Source organism: Sciurus carolinensis, chromosome X, assembly GCF_902686445.1.
Source record: "Sciurus carolinensis chromosome X, mSciCar1.2, whole genome shotgun sequence".
In the NCBI taxonomy this organism is placed as follows: Eukaryota; Metazoa; Chordata; class Mammalia; order Rodentia; family Sciuridae; genus Sciurus; species Sciurus carolinensis.
In genome coordinates, this window is record NC_062232.1 from 38,836,864 (window position 1) to 38,852,408 (window position 15,545).

A 15,545-nucleotide genomic window follows, 5' to 3' on the forward strand; every position below is an offset into this window, starting at 1 on the left:
ATCAGTTCATGATTTTAATCCTAATTAAATGTTCTTTCAAATCTCTAATAATTTAAACTTTCCAACTTTCCTCAGTGCTCCATGATACTTGTTGGAGAATAAATTTCATTGCTTATTTTTTTAAATTTAGAAGTATTTGTTACTAGTTGATAAATTAGAATGAACATATACACATTTTTTCATGTATACATATCCAGTTAAATAATTGCCTCCTAGTTGCATTATATGGCTAGTGACATTTTGTACATGGAACTGATATAATACTTTGTAAACTGAGTTTTTTAAAGAAATAAGCATTTGAAAGCTGGGAATAATGGTGTGTGCATGTAGTCCCAGCTATGTGGGAAGTGAAGGTAGGAGGATCACTTGAGCTCAGGAGTAAGTCCAGCCTGGGCAACATAGTGAGATCTCTATCTCAAAAGAAAAAGAAGAAGAAATAGGCATTTGATAACCAGCTTTGCAAATAACTCTACTAACTGATGTTGGTACAGCTATTTAAAGACTACTTTATAAGTAGTATAACTATTTGAATAAATTCCACTTTGTTTAGTTTTTTAATACAACTGCTAGGTGACTCATACTTCTTGGTAAGAAAAAGTATATGCAACACTAAAACTATAGAGGCCCAATCGCCAGCAGTTTTTACAAAGGTAATTGCTGTTTGATCAGCTCTTGTGGGCTATCAAGATAATTCGAACATAACCTTGTGACTTTTAGGCAAGAAATACTTAGGCATGATGATAAGCTATGCAGATTATGGAAAAGCTTGAAACATTTGATTTTCATTAGATTTGCCATTTATGTCAAGTAATGGTCAATACAATAAAATCATTTTGGTTGTGTCAGAGCATTATTTCTCAAATCCATCTGACCATAGTAATTTGCCAGGATGCAAGGGAAATCTACTTGTTTGGAAATTCACACTCTTAGACCCAATCCTCAGATGCACAGGTTCAGTCAGGGGAAACTTAAGGAATATGATTTGATCTACAGTAATTAGTTCAGAAGGTATTGATAGGTTGATCTTGTGAGAAGGTACTGAACCTACCATCCACAACTCATATAGCAGCTAATAAGAAAACAGCTTTTGTGGCACTGTTTTTAAAAAGAATCTGAAATTTAATTCTATTTTGATAAAACTAAGACCAAAAATGGCCACTTGTAAAAATTACTTTTATGATTGTTACTGAAAATGTATTTTCATGTTTCAAACATTTTTGGATATTTTCAGGCTAATACTACATGGAATTGTTTGTTAACATGCAGAAATAATACATTAAAAAACTTTTCACTTTAAATTAGTATGTAATATTAAGCACCCACACTGTGCCTGGTCTCGTGCTAACTATTAGTGCTGCATCATTTAATTTATTTCTATAAAATCATTTAATTTCTATTCTATAAAATCAATGATTTCATAAGGCATAAACAAAAATTGGTGACATGTTTAATGTAATTTGGATCATAATTTACCAATGATCTTTGCAAATAGTGGTCAAGAGGGCATTAACTTTTCTCTTACTTAAGCTAAATTAACTACATTCCTTCCTGTCATAATTATATTATTAAGTACTATTATTCATATTTAAAATAATCATGATACTTTTTTCAAACCTAAAATAAATGTTATACAAAACTATGAACTGAGTTCTTTTATCTATCATATTTTAGCAAAAACTCAGGAATATAACACATAAGGGAGACGTTGATTTAAGATTTTCCACTAAACTGAGTATCTGTTAACCAAAGTTAATTTTCCATTCTTCAGTTGGATAAGAGCTTTTAGCCAAGTTTAATTTGTCTTTAAAGACAGTCATTTGGATTCTGAATGTTTGAAAGGATTTTTACAAATAAGTAGTGTTATGATAGTTGTTTCTATAATTCTAAACTTTGATAGTAATCAGTGTACTAAATTTTGTTTCTGAATACATTCTGAATTCATAAAAAATTATTAGCAGTGAAAGTAATTTTATTGAGTTGTACATGTTTACACATATTAGTTTATTTCTCTTGTGTTAAAAGTACTGCTGTTTTTGTTTTGCTTCTGTATATTTGTGTGTAGCTGTTATATGTAATTTATCTAGTGTTTATAAAATGTGATTTATAATAAATGTTAAAATGAAAATGGCTTAACACTAATTTTTAAAGAGTACTTTTATATCATACATTTACTCATATACATGCCAAAATTTGATGCAACTTTTTAATACTGAATACAAAATGAAACAGTCTAGCCTGTGTTACAGAAGAAATGGGCTGTATGCTGTGTGTGTACGTTTGTACACAAGGCACTCTGGAGAAATACAAAGGAAGTAGAAAATCTATTTTAATCTAAGAAATTTCCATATAATGTTTCCTTTGTTAAAAGAAATCACAATTTCTTATGACTAATTACTTAGATGAGGCATCTTTTTCTTCCAAATTAAAAAATTATTATATACTTTCAGGTTTATAAAAATTGACCTTATTTTTAAATTACTATCAAATTCATCAGCCTTTTATACCAAACTCCTTCCTCTCCTAGTCCGTAAATCAAAAGTACTGAAATGATAGATTGGTTCGTTTTTAAAAATAATATTCTTTATTTTTATTTCTACCTATAAAGGTTCTACACGTACTTTGAGGACATTTGGAACATTGGGATAAAAAATCACAAGGAAATAATAAAATTACTTCTTATTGTATAATTCTTGATGTCTAAGATGTATTTTCTCATTTATAAAGGATATATTTAACTATTCTCTATAGAAAGAGAAGGTATGCAATTAGGGTATGATTACATCTGCAAAACCCATTCTAGTAAACACTTTATCCTTTAAAAGTATAATAAAAAGGCCAAAATTCATGAGAGTTATAATAATGTGCTATAGTTTGGATCTGGCATATCTCCCAAAGACCTGTGTGTTAAAGGCATAGTTGCCAGCCTATGATGCTATTAGGAGATGGTGGAACCTTAAGGAGGTAGACCTAGTAGAAAGAAGTTAGGTCACTGGGTGTATACACTTAGAGGGGATTTTGGGACCCTGGCTTTCTCTTCTCTTTCCCTCTCTCTTTTTTGCTTCTTGGCTGCCATGAGATGAGCATCTTTGCCCCACTAGGATTTACTACCTTGCCACAGGCCCAAAACAATAATCTGATCAACCATGGACTGAAACCTGAAATTGTGATCTAAAATAAACTTTTCCTACTTAAAAGTGAATTTATCAGCTGGGTGTGGTGGCACAGACCTCCAATCCCAGCAACGTGGGAGGCCGAAACAGGAGGATCACAAGTTTGAGGCCAGTCTCCACAACTTAGTGAGAGCCCATCACAAAAATTTTTAAAGGGGGGTTCCAGGTGTGGTGTCACACACCTGTAATCTCAGTGGCTCAGTAGGCTGAGGCAGGAGGCATTCTCAGGAGGATCACAAGTTCCAAACTAGCCTCAGCAACTTAGGGAGCCCCTAAGCAACTCAGTGAGACCCTGTCTAAAAATAAAAACAAAAAAGGCTAGAAATGTGCCTCAGTGGTAAATTACCTTTGGGTTCCATCCCCAGTACCTAAGTGATAAATAAGGGCTGGGGATGGAGCCCAGGAGGCTATCTCCAGTATCTATCTCTCTCTCTCTCTCTCTCTCTCTCTCTCTCTCTCTCTCTCTCTCTCTCTCTCTCTCACACACACACACACACACACACACACACACACACACACGAGCTGGTTTATCTCAAGAATTTGTTAAAGTGATGATAACCTGACATATAATGAAAACCTTTTTTGTGAAAATGGAATCATTCACTGTTGACTTGTTTTTCTCTTTTGGTATATAGAATGTTTGAGGGGAGGTGGAAATAAGCCTTTATAATACTCTCTTTCCTTATATGACATTTTGGCTCTTGGTGGCAAGCTTCAGCAAAATGTTCAGAAATTGCGATTCTTCCATTTCTAGTAACAGTGCTTTCATGGTGAGGGCTAGTTCTCACCTACAAAAATTGTGAGCATAGGTGGTAAAGAGTCTCCAGCATTCTCACCTTGGCTCTGATGCTCCCTCTGTGGCCTTCGTTTACTGTTTTAATTTAATCTAGTCCACTTGTAATTGGACTAATGAAAATTAACTTGCAAATTGTGTGACAAGTAATTAACTGATGTTTGTAAAGTACCTTGAAAATGAAAGGTACTTTATAAATGTTAAGTATTATTGTGCTGAGCAAAGTGAGTATGTTGTTCTTTTAAAGTAGTTCAGCTGTGAGGCCACATGCCTAGCTACAAGTAGGCAGCTGAATAGGAAAACACAAGTATAAGAGGCTGTTAAGGCTTAAGTGCTGTTTTCTTATTGATTGATGTACTTTCATTTGTAGGTCAGTTTGTGAGGCTCATTAGTAGAACCTTTTATATTCTTTCAACCTAACTTTTAAACAGATCTTCTTATATTAAGTGATTTTAAAATTTATCTAATTAGAGTTGTCCATTTTTAGGGCTGTGAAGGATTTAATATTTTCAATCCCTCATTTTGCAAATGAGGAAGACTTCAATTGAAGGTCAGGAAGCCTAAATGGCCTGTTCAGCTCACTGTATAGTCAATGAACTATAGTGTAGGCCTCTTGATTTCCCCTGGTGATTATCAGGAAAATAAGAATCAGCCCAGCTGTCTCCTCATATATGAAACCTTCTCTAACACAGGTACAAAGTATTCCATATAGATTTCCAAATGCCTCTAACACATTATTCCATTTCTTTATCTATGCGTCTCTTGCTACTCCAAGTGTGGTCTGTGGACCAGCAGAATCAGTATCACCTAGGAATTGGTTAGAATCTCAAGCCCCACTCCAGATCTGTTGGGTAATCATTTACTAATAAATATTCAGGGGATTCATATACACATTAAAGTTTGAGAAGCTACATCTTAGACTGTTAGGTCCCCAAGCCCTAGAATCAAGACTTGGAAATCTTTGTATTACTTCAGTGGGACTTAGGATCCTGTAAAGTGATCAATGTTTAATAAATATTTTTGATTGAATGGGTCACAATCCAGTGTTTCATTCTACATGTCAGACTTTTTAGTCTCTTGTGTAATTCCTCCCCTTATGTACTCTCCTTGATGATTTTGGGGCGGGGGACAGTCTACAATATTAAAGCTACTTTTTTTTTTGGTTTGCTTTGCTTCGTGTTGAAGTAGTAACTAGAATTTCTGCCCACTAAGGCTCCTGGGAAGCTTTAAGAACATCAGTAATGTTCTTTGGAAACAGATAAAAGCACAGAAGTTTCTCACTTAAATTTTCATCTGAAGTGTTTTTATATTCAAGCTTGTTTTATTCAATTGGGAAACATGTTGCATAAAGCCAGAGTGGTGATTTGTTGATGTTGGGACTGAGTTAAAATGAAAAAGCAGTCAGCTATTTGCTTTGGGCTTGTGAGGACAGTTAGTCACTTGGTCCCTCTCAGATTTGTTATCCTCTTTATCTTTTGACATCTTTCCACTTGGGATGTTCAGGGATGAGCACTGGCATCATCAATAAAATGTGCAAGATTGTTGAAGAAAGTATTTGGGTGGTTCCAGCTTTGGGGGTGAATATGTTGCTAACAATGGCTTTTATTTCCTAGAATAAAAGCTAAGCTAAAAGTCTAAAATTTGAAATAAAAGTGCGATCCTAAATTCACACTTTATTTACTTCGTTTTATTTTTTTAGTTGTAGATGGACACAATATCTTTATTTTTACGTGGTGCTGAGGATTGAACCCAGTGCCTCACACATGCAAGGCAAACCCTCTACCACTGAGCTACAGCCCCAGCCCCACACTTTATTTACTTTAAATGTTTTTGCCGTTTCCTCAGTATTAATACATTGATAAGACTTAATTGTAATTTTTCTAAAAAAATTAAAAAATTTGCGATAGAATCTTGCTAAGCTGCTGAGGCTGGCTTCAAATTTGTAATCTGCCTGCCTTAACCTCCTGAGTAGCTGCGATTACAGGCCTGCACCATTTTATAATTTTCTTATTTAGAAAGTATTGCTTTGTATTTAGTCAATGGGAGAAGTATACCAGAATTCAGGTGGCGTCTGATTATCCCCTTCCCATTACTGTTTTAAAGATAGCATCACACAGAAAAAAGAAAACCATGTGCATAAATGTGGTCCTTAGATTTGAAGAGTCCAAAGTTAGTTTCTGACTTGAGTCAGGCCTCAACTGCTTGAAATGAAAAAAAAAAATGCTGACTTCTTTTACACCTTTGGCCAGGTGTATAGTAAATCCTTTAGTGTTAACTGTAAGATCAGACTGGGGTAACCTGATCTAACAATGGTAAACGGAAAACAGGCCAGATGTGAATCAAAAAGAAAAACTTTATTGGGATGGCTCTCACGAGGTTCCCAAGTCAGACAGAATGCTGGGCGGGAGAAGTCGCACAGTGGCCCAATGGGGCGGCATTTTTACAACCCAGGGTGGGGGAGGGGAAGCTGGAGGACTCCCTGTCCTCCTGGGATTGGCTGGGGTCGTTTGTCAGCGCCTGATTGGTTACTCCTTCGGGCATGCCCAGGCTACACTGTTCCTTTGCCCCTGGGCAGGCTGCTTGATGCCCTGCCCCCATCCAGCCGCCCCTAACCGGGTAACATTAACATATATTTGTAGAGCAAATAAACGATTGACAGTTATGGTAATGCTACAGATGGGACATCAAAGAACTATATGGTATTGTTCATGCCAAATCTGACAGTACTATATATAGGTACTGTTATGATTATTAATATCTTTATTTATTTCATTTTTTTAGGTGGTACTGAGGATCTTAACCCAGTGCCTCACACATGCTAGGCAAGTGCTCTACCACTGAGCCACAACCCCAGCCCTGTTGTGTTTATTTTTGTTAGCATTAACTATAAGAAAAAATGTAAGCCACAGAACACCTTAGGTGTTCAGAATGTTATAGTGTCCTTCCTTCACCCTTATAAAATTTGTGTACAATTTTTTTAATTGTGAAAAAAACACATAACACAAGATTTACTCTCAGTTTATTCATTGTACTAAGGATTGAACCCAGAGTCACTTAACCACTGAGCCATGTCCTCAGCCCTTTTTATTTATTTATTTTTTATTTTGAGACAAGTTCTTCTTAAATTGCATATGGTCTAAGTTGCTGAAGCTGGCTTCCAATTTGTGATCCTCCTGCCTCAGCCTCCCAAGTTGTTGGGATCACAGATGTGCACCACCACACACAACCCTACTCTCAACACATTTTAAAATTTACAATACTGTAAGTGAAAGCACCCAGAAACCACTCTGGATGCAGGAACTCACACAAGAGGTTTTATTAAGCGGATAGGCTCTGCCTGCAGGGAGAAGGAGAGAGAGAGAGAGAGAGGAGGGAGGGGGAGGGAGAAGGAAAGAGGGAGAGAGGAAGGTAGGGAGAGAAAATATATGAATATGCAGAGCAAGGGAGAGAGAATGGTGGTGGAGCTCTTCTTAAGTAGTCGAATTTCGCAGGCTAACAATAACTGACCAATGACTGCCGAGATTGTTCGTAGGCTGAGGAGTGGACAAATGGCCAGCTAGGATGTTCCGCAGACTGACAATCTGGGTTGTAAGATAGTGTGGGGGGTAGAATAGTGGCAGCAGCTGATGTCAACAGTAAATACATTTTATGAGTAAATGTTGCACCTTCCCCGCCCACCAGCATATGTGAAGAGGTACCTCCAACCTTATCTGAAGGGCAGAAATCATTTAAATGTAGTTGGGTTTGGGTTTTGAAATGCTGTTAAGATACAACAGCTACTTATATATCAGGCAGTATGTTAAGCAGTGTACATTTGAAATCTCTCAGCAACCCTAAGAGAGGGGTACTATTACTATCCATGTTTTTATGATTGAGGAAGTTGAAGTTTTGAGAGGTTAGCTAACTTGCCTGGGGCCAAACAGATGCTAAGCGCAGAGTTTGGATCCAAGGTCAGAGAGCAGTCTAATTCTAAAACCCTGGCTCTTAACCATGCCACTGTAATGCTCAGTAATAATTACAGTAAAACTAATAGCAGCTGTTTATTGAGCACCTGCTATAATAGCTGGGCATTGTGTTAAGTATTTTGCATACATTGAGTCACTTAACCTTCACATCAAATGTGTGAAGACTATATTATTAGTCTCTTTTGAAAGATAAAGAAATTGAAACTTGGGTCAAGTACCTCTTTTCTTCACAGTCACATGTTTGAAATTTGCATTTGAAGATCTATTCAGAAGGGATGAGGCGAATATGGCTTAGGATATATATATGGCCAGGATGGAGTAGAACGTGAATCCTGGCCTATTACCTGTTTATAGGAGGTCTCAGGGAAATCTATGCCCAGAGTATAAAACAAAGCAAAGTAACCCTTTATCATTAGCTGGGACTTTGGTGTCCAACTCCAGTATAGAACTGTGAGGAATGAGGTTGATGACAGCCATTTTCCTATGCTACATAGGCCTGAGGTCTCTGAAGCCCACATTCTAAGCTTGGCTCTTTCTCCACTGATGTGACAAGGCCCTGTCTATGAGCACTAGTGGGAAGAATGGAAAGAAAGTTTGTCTTGATGGCCTGGGAGCCTGTTCCTAGGCATGGCTTCCACAAAGGGAGGATTAAACAAAAGGTAGCTTCCTGACAGAAGATGGAAACAGCCACTTAACTCTTTACTCCTCTAAAAGTTCCCCTTTCTTTGACTGTTGTTCAGTTTAGTGCCATGGAATCTTCCCAATCCCGTCTAACCATTCCCTTTGCATGGGAAGGTAGGAGGAGAAAAGAGAAGAAAAATCCTGAGCCACCTTTCCTCTAAAGAACAGAGCAAGTGTGTGAGTTGGGGTCTAAACCAATGTCTCTTACCACTCTTCCAGAGGAAGGGGTATGAATTGGGGGCTATTTTTCAAAATACATATGACCATCTGGGAAATTAGGAAGTCTAAATATGTTGACTATATAAAGCATTAAAGACAAAAGAAAAGATCAAAGGTGAGCAGAGAAACAACATTCAAGTAAGCATGAATTTAAAAACAACAAAAAGCAAAAAATTAGCTCTTCGTATTGAGGAGAAATCTTTAAGTTACAAAACCAAGGTCTAGAATATTGTACGCACTGTGCATGAAGAACCACTGAAAGGACAAACACAAGCCAATACAAGTTACCTGTAAGAGGCAAGAAGGACAAAGGGGACGCTTCTTCAGCCAGGTATTGTGAATGACAAAAACAACCTTAAAAAAGGAAGAATGATGGCTCATGACAGTAGTCTCACCAATTTAGGAGGCTGGGGTAGGATGATCGCAAGTTCAAGTCCAGCCTCAGTAACTAAGTTAGGCTCTAAGCAACTAAGTGAGACCCTTCTCAAAAAATAAAAAAGGGCTGGGGATGTGGCTTAGTAGTAAAGTGCCCCTACGTTCAATCCCTGGTACCAAAAAAAGGAAGAAACCTTTTAGTTTTTATTTTCGAACTTTGTAAAAAGATTATCTATTTTAAAATAAAGGTTGGGGGTTAAAAACAGTTGGTAGGCCAGACACGGTGCCTGTAATCCCAACAATTTGGGAGGCTGAAGCAGGAGGATTGTGATTTCAAAGCCAGCCTCTGAAATTTAGCAAGGCCCAAAGCAACTCGGTGAAACCCTGTCTCTAAATAAAATATAAAAAAAGGGCTGAGAATGTGGCTCAATGCTTAAGCACCCCTGGGCTTAATCCCCAGTACCAAATAAAAAACAAACAAATAAAAACCAGACTGTTTCCAAGTCATAGCAGCCTGGGCCTTGTAACAATCTGGGTATATCACTTTAGAGGACTTTCCTGAAAAAGCACACACTGGTAACAGACTGGACCTAGTTCAATTTCCCTGAGACAATACAGTCAACAGCACTCTCCAAATCACACTTTGAGCATTTAAATTAAGCAGAGCATGGTGGTGCATGCCTGTAATCCCAGTGGCTCTGGAGGCTGAGGCAAGAGGATTGCAAATTCAAAGCCAACCTCAGCAATTTAGCAAGGCTCTAAGCAACTCATTGAGACCCTGTCTCTAATTAAATTTTTTTAAAGAGGGCTGGGGATGTAACTCAGTGGTTCAGCGCCCCTGGGCTCAATCCCCAATACCAACATAACAAGCACCATCAATAAAAACAACAACAAAATAGTTGGAGAAAAAGAATAACAGCAAGTAGAAAAATATCCTGGGGATACTTTCCAAAGACTCGTTGGGTGACTTTTTTTTTCTTGCAACAGATCCAGGAAAGGAAAAGATCTGTGCTTAGAGATGGCTGCAAAGAGATGCCTTTGGCTTAATACCACAGTCTGAACCTGGGTCCCAGAGAGGAAGATGTTTCCTCAGTGACCAAGGAAGTTGAGAAAGAACTCCAACTTGATTAAGGGATAGGAAGAAAACAACTAGCTATCAAATTAGCTGGCACAACTTTCATTGCTGCTCAAGTGCATTATTCCTCCTTTTTACCTCATAAGAAGGTTATCTGTGTCAATACCACTTAAACTTCTAAATCTTGTCAAGCTCTCTAGGTGTTTTGTGCATGTAGTATGTGTGTATGTGTGTGTTTTACTAGGGATTAAACCAAAGGTGCTGTACCCCTGAGCTAGATCCCCATCCCTTTCTATTTTATTTTAAAGAAGTTGGATACTTTTAAAAAAATTTTATTGTTGTTGTTGTTGATAGACCTTTATTTTATTCATTTATTTATATGTAGTGCTCAGAATCAAACCCAGTGTCTCACACATGCTAGGCAAGCACTCTACCACTGAGCCACAACCCCAGCCCTTATTTTTTAAATATTTTTCAGTTGTAGATGGACACAATACCTTTATTTTATTTATTTATTTTTATGTGGTACTGAGGATCAACCAGTGTCTCACACTTGCTAGGCAAGTGCTCTACCTCTGAGCTACAATTCCAGCCCATCTATTTTATTTTTTTGAGACAGGGTCTTACTAAGTTACCCAGGCTGGCCTTAAACTTGCAATCCTCCTACCTCTGTCTCCCAAGTAGCGGGGATTACAGGTGTGCACCACTATGTCTGACTTCTCTAGGTGTTTTAAAAGTTACAGTTTGTTCCCTGTAGCAGTTTTCACTGATAATCACTCCCTCTTTAAAATGCCTCCACAATTTGGCTCCTATGCTATTGAATGCAGTTGTCTACCAACTATGAATTCACTGTTCACTGCTTCAGTGAGGTACTGTGTTAAGACAGTTCCTACTTCTTTGAGGCTTAGTTTCTTTAGCGAGTTTCTTATTCTCTACCCTTCCTTTACCCTTCTCTACCTCAACTGTCATCACAATATAAGATTCAGTCTTGAGTCCTCTGCTTTTATCCCTATGTCCTTTTTCCTTCTGCAAATCAATTTTAATTATTTCAAAACAACATAATTTAGTACCAAATGTTTAACAAGCACTCATTATAATTGCTAAACTGAGAAATCAGCATTATTTATATCTGACCAGCTATACAAACTGATCAATTTTATTTTGACAAAAGATAGTAAAAATCCCAAAGAGCAGCTGGGAGATGTGGTGCACAACTGTAATCCCACAACTTGAGATACTGAGGCAGGAGGATCACAAGTTCAGGGACAGTCCTAGCAATTTAGCAAGGCCCAAAACAACTTAGTGAGACCCTATCTCAAAATAAAAAATAAAAAGGGCTGGGATATAGTTCCCTGGATTCAATCCCTAGTACAAAGTAGAAAGAAAGGAGTAGAGGGAAAGGGAAGAGAGAGAGAAATCCCAAAGAGTAAGTAAGGAGACTATTAATTAAAGCCATGTTTACTCATTTAGCACCATATTTCTAGTCTTAGGACCTCCCAAGGCACTAGAAAAAAGATGGAAGTGGTGAGGATGTTGGAAAAGTAAATGTAGTCTTAAACTTGTGATCCTATTTCTGTTGCAAGGCAATATGGGGTCTAGCAAAGGAGAAAATTACTGCAGGTAGAGATTAAATTCAGAATTTGGGGTTCAGATGGCTGTGGAAGTTCTCAAGAGTGGCAAAATCTATATTCTTAAGAAGGCTATGCTGAATCTGCATCATGAACTAGGACATAACATCTTGGAAAAGTCTTTTTAAATTTCTTCAAGTTTTTAGCTAGTTTTGGTATGTTATAGTTTTGAGCCATATACATTTCAGTCATATTGCCAAAAGTAAATACAGCAGGAACCAGAACTTGATGTCAGCGGGGAGGTCAGGGAGGGCAGCTGCAGCTCCTATGTTCCTTGAGGTACATGAACCTTCTCACAGTTTTAGCATCACTACTAAGCACAGCCATTCATCTGACTGTCCTTTCTCAGCGTTAACTTTCTGCCAAATGTGTTCACTTGAATAATTAAATAATGGATCTCCTGGTCTTACCATATACTGAATTGAATGCATCAAATTCTTCCTTCCCAGATGGTCTCCCTGTCCTGGCATCTCCCTTTCTACTGATGACATGGGGTATCTCAGTTATACCACTGACATTTGGGGTCATCTGAGACTTTCACTCTGCTCAGCAGTTCTTAACTAGGCCTGTTTTTTTTTATTTTTTTAATGTTTCTCTTTACCATCCTCTCCTTTTATGCCCATCTTCACCACCCTGATGTGTGCCACTGACCCTATGGTGATTGCATACAGCCTTCTAATTGGAGTATCTACTTGCAATCTTTTCTGCTTGCTTCTTCCTGTGCATCTCCCACACCACAGGGTAAAAAGGCAGAGTAGTAAAGAGCATAGTCTTTGAGGTTGTTTTGTTATCACTAGTCTTATATCACCTTGTGACACTTTCTATTTTGGAATTCTTAAATAATTTAAGTATCTCTCTAGCAAGATTGTCAGCTTTCCGAGTAGTCTAAATGATGTTTGCCTTCGTTTTGAGGAAACGGAGCACTTTCTGTCTTTTCTTTTGGTGGCGGGGATACTGGGCATTGAACTGAGGGGCACTCGACCACTGAGCCACAACCCCAGTCCTATTTTACATTTTATTTAGAGACAGGGTCTCACTGAGTTGCTTAGTGCCTCACTTTTGCTGAGGCTGCCTTTGAACTCGCAATCCTCCTGCCTCAGTCTCTGAAGCTGCTGGAATTACAGGCATGCGCCACCTTGCCCGGCTGGAGCACCTTCTAAAAGAATAAAAACAACATCAAAAACTGAGCAACTAAGTGAGATAAGCCAATCTCAAAAAACCAAAGGAAGAATGATCTCACTGATAAGTGGATGATGACACATAATGGGGCATGGGAGGGGTTAGTTTTAGGGTTAGAGTTAGGGTTAGGGAGGGGGGCAAGAATGGAGGAAGGAGGGACTGTAGAGAGGGAAAAGAGGGGTGGGAGGGGTAGGGGGAGGGAAAAAATAACAGAATGAATCAACCAACATTACCCTATGTAAATTTATGATTACACGAAAGGTATGCCTTTACTCCATGTACAGAGAAACAACATGTATCCCATGTGTTTACAATAAAAAAAAAATTTAAAAAAAACTGAGCAACTATACACCAGGCCCTTTCCCAAAATTAACCTTGGTATATCCCACAGGGATATCCTGGGACATTGAGATAAGTCAACAGAAACTTGTTTAAAGAACTCAATCTTTGACATCCTCCTGACTGTTGAATGGGGCATGATATATCTCTATTTCCATTGATGACATATGATATCTCAGTTATACCATCCTTCAAGATTTGCCTATCCTTCCTTCTCCATCCTCCAGGAAGCCAAGACCCCTGATTGTTTAGATGAGTCTTGTCAGAGTTTCAAATAACAAGTATGAATTTGAGAACCATCAGACCTGAGTTTGATTTATACTTTGCTACATGTCATCTATGAAGATCTCTTCCACCAATTGCTTAAGGGCTATTGTTTTCTCATCTCTGAAATGTTTTGCAGTTATCTTGAGCAATCAATGAAATAAAGTAAAAATACTAGTCCTGGTGTTAATTCTCCTCTTTAATCATATAAAACCCTGAAGTATATTTTTCTTGTGTCTTATTTTTCCAGAACAACACAGAACTCCCTGTGGACAGATATCAAGACTTACATACTCATCCTTCTTGGCCTCAGGAAGCCATACTACCTGAGGCAAAAACTATTTGAATGAATTCAAATTTGAACACATTTGATGGGGACTCTAGCACACTAAGTGCCACTAAATTAGTAACTCAATGAATACCTAGCATGAGTCGAACACTGCAGGATGACTGTAAGAGAGTGGAGCGAAGTGTTAGCAGGGTAAAAAAAAAATCAGTAATTTGCCAGCTGTTGTTACATAACTCAAAGTCATGAGGTAGGCAACGCAGGAGCTCTGCAGTGTCTCTAAAGTCCTAGGGTCTTTCTGTCATCCTGCTCTGCCATCCGAAACATGTAGTTTTTAAAAAAAAATGCTAGTAAGATATCGGGCTAGGGCTGTGGCTCAGTGGTAGAGCACTTGCCTAGCATGTGTGAGGCACTGGGTTTGATTCTCAGCAACACATAAAAATAAATAAAATAAAGAATGGGCTGGGGTATGGCTCAGGGATAGAGAGCTCACTTAGCATGTGGGAGAACCTGGGTTCAATCCTCAGGACCACATAAAAATAAATAAATAAAATAAAGGTATCATGTCCATCTACAACTAAAAAATTTAAAAAATATATAAAAAAACAACTAAAAGAAAACATTTTTAAAAAGATCTCTTTCATGTCACCAAGTGTTGTGACTGCATTATAGAAATTGGGGCAGGACTGGGCATGGTGGAACATGCCTGTAACCCCAGCCACTAGGGAAACTGAGGCAGGAGGATCACTAGTTCAAGGCTAGCCTGGGCAACTTAGTGAGACCCCATCTCAAAATAAAACTAAAAAGGACTGGAGATGTAGCTCAGTGATAGTGTTTACCTAGTATGGGCAAGGCACTGGGTTCCATCCCCAGCACCAAATTTTTTAAAAAAAATTTTACTGTAAAAATAAAATGATGAGGAGATCCAAGATGGCAGACTAGAGGGAGGCTGCATTCCGTGTCACTCCGTAACTCCAGTTTCAAGCAGAGGATATCTGTTTCTTGGTGAGGCAGTTTTTGCTGCTTATCGATCCCCTGCTGTTTACCCCATTTGTCTGCTGTGACCACCTGCAGTCTGCCAGCATATCAATGCCTTTTTCGAGTGCAGATTGCTCACTGTCAGGTGCCTATCATCTGCCATTTGCCTGCCTCTCACCTGTCCATCGCCTGCCTTACACCTATCCATCATCCAACACACGAGGTTCATCTCCCGATTGCCCGACAACAGTCAGCAAACTGATCGCCGACCGCCAGTGGAGCACCAGCTGCCTGCTGATGCCTGGAAGTTCACTGTTATAGTACCTGCAGGTTTGATTACACGTGGCTCCTGCCATTTTGAGACAACAGCCAGGCCCCGTAGGACCTCTGGCCGGACTGACTGAGCCCCGTCTCCAGAATCCCTCAGCCAGACCAATCACTCCCTGCTTCTGGGGTCCTCACATTGACTGACTGCTCCCTGCCGCCAGGACCCCCAGACCAACTGACTGCGCCCAATCACCAGGACTCCAGACCGACTGATTGCAACTGGCCTCCAGGATCCCACAACCACACCAAACACACCAGACCTCCAG

General features: G+C 38.7%; 1 protein-coding gene across 2 annotated transcripts in view; it reads left to right on the forward strand.

Moving 5' to 3' along the window:
• The window catches only part of Rp2 (RP2 activator of ARL3 GTPase), a 57,964-nt gene extending 43,212 nt beyond the window's left edge, over window positions 1-14,752 (forward strand). The window contains exon 6 of one of the 2 annotated variants that reach the window (XM_047536494.1): window positions 13,939-14,752. The gene's annotated coding sequence lies outside the window, so the exon portion shown is untranslated. Of the gene's footprint in view, window positions 1-2,605; window positions 2,664-13,938 lie in introns of those variants that run through there. The other variant, XM_047536493.1, reaches the window with a different exon arrangement.
• Window positions 14,753-15,545: the final 793 nt, after the last annotated feature.